Raw genomic sequence first — 1,824 nt, 5'->3', positions numbered from 1 at the left:
AGTATTGGATTTGACCAGGCTACAGGGAGAGTGGCTGGCTCAACATCAACCTCCCCAAAGTCAGCCCCTTCTGTTGTGGGTTTGGGACCCTGACTTTAATCGTGCAGGTGGGAAAGCTGAGACTGCACTGAGTGAGTGCTGCCTTCTCCACAAGGCTTCTTTTCTAACTTCACTTTTATCTGTGCTTCTAAACCGGCCTTTTAGCCAACTAACAGAAGCAAGTCCTAAAAGCCACTTTATAACACCACTTAAGCCGCAATTGAATCTGAGATCAGGGAGTCAAGTGGGCTTAATCTTAGTTAAGCATCTCCCCAAAACTCAATGCAACAACTTGCACACATGACAAGCAAAAGCTTGTGTTTGGTTCTTAAGGAGCAATTGTGTTCCTGGTTTCTGGTTCAACCTCAGTTACTCAGAGAGGGATCTCTGCTCAGGAGCATTTAGAGCTGCCCCAAAAGGCTTCCTTGCCCTCAGACATCTGGGAAGGATCCAGACAGCTCCTCCCCTAGGCTTTTCCTTTTGGGACAGGGCTACAAAAATGTATACTTACATACAGGTCTCACTAACACAGGTAAAAGCAGCCAAAATGCAAAACAAGTGCACCCTTGGCATAGTCACAGCAGAGTAAAAAAACTTTCCTGGGCTCTTTTTTCCCCAGCACTGCTGTCTCCCACAGCAAAGGGACACCCCAAACCTCAAGCACTGCTTTCCTGACAGGGTCATGTGCTCCAGGAGTCCTCCTCCTCCGAAGGCTGCTGGCTCCTGCACGTGCCCTGACCTAGAGAGCTGTGCCAAGCTTGGCAGGGCTTTAAGGTGGCTCCCCGAGGGAGCAGAGCACCTGGGGTGGAGAGAGGGGGGAAGAGGGGGGGGAGGGTACAGTTAAAGCAAAGGTGAACCCCAGAACCCCCCGCTCCAGTAAGAGAGAAGCAAGACAGGTAGGAGCATCTTCCCCACCTCCTACCCTGTCCTGCCTCCTCCTAGGGAAAACAGGCAGGCAAACACCCTTGGCAAGGGGAAGCCCCTCGAGGAAGCTCCTAGGGTTTTCCTTGGGGCTCCTGGGGAGATCCTGCATGAAGGATGGGAGAGGGTAGTGCCGGAGGGCAGAGGAGGGGGTGGTCCCTCTGCGGGCAGCCCCTCCCTCTCGTGTGGCCAGTGGCAAGCGCCCAGTGTCAGGCAGGGTGAGGAAGTGGCCCCGGCTGCCCTCGGCCCCCCAGGGACAGCGCAGCTTTCCCATAAGCGGAGTGGAAAGCTCTTGATTTAACCTGTGCCCGCCACCTGCCCTCGGCCCCAGCCTTGTCTCCGTCCATCACGCCTCGGGCCATGTGCCAAGGATACTTTGGGCAGGCTGAGCCCTTTGCAAGCCAAGGCTGCAGGTAACCTTTCCCCCGCCTGGGTATAGGAGGAGCAGGCTGGGCACCCACCTGGCAGCGGGACGAGGCAGCACACACAGCCAGCCCCGGGGCTGCTCTCGGCCCCGCAGAGCTGTCTGCAACCCAAGCAAGCCCCAGAGAGGCGGCTCCTCGGGCTGTCCTCTCCCCTCCCCCGAGCTCCTCCAGCTCCACCAGCCGCGGCCCTCCCTCAGCGAGGGACAGAGGAACCCGCGCGCAAATGACCACAAACGACAGCAGGAGGGGTGTGACAGAATGACCGATGATTTAATGCTTCTTGAAGTTGTTGGGGGAGGGAAAGGGGGGGTGGGTTTTGGTTGGTTTTTGTTGTTGTTGTTGTTTCCTTCCACAGGGCATTTGGTTTGAAAAACAAAACAAAACGAGGTAAAATAAATTAATTTATGTACACTTTACATACACTGTGTCACGTGGAGCT

At 55.4% G+C, this 1,824-nt stretch overlaps 1 protein-coding gene across 1 annotated transcript in view; it reads right to left on the bottom strand.

The window, feature by feature from the left end:
* Positions 1-1,631: 1,631 nt before the first annotated feature.
* ACTA1 (actin alpha 1, skeletal muscle) overlaps positions 1,632-1,824 on the bottom strand; it is a 2,337-nt gene continuing 2,144 nt past the window's right edge. Inside the window, exon 7 of the mRNA XM_061990962.1 lies at positions 1,632-1,824. This exon is cut by the window's right edge and continues 292 nt beyond it. The gene's annotated coding sequence lies outside the window, so the exon portion shown is untranslated.

This window comes from Colius striatus, chromosome 2 (genome assembly GCF_028858725.1).
Source record: "Colius striatus isolate bColStr4 chromosome 2, bColStr4.1.hap1, whole genome shotgun sequence".
Taxonomy (NCBI): Eukaryota; Metazoa; Chordata; class Aves; order Coliiformes; family Coliidae; genus Colius; species Colius striatus.
This window is presented reverse-complemented; position numbering and strand designations above follow the sequence as displayed.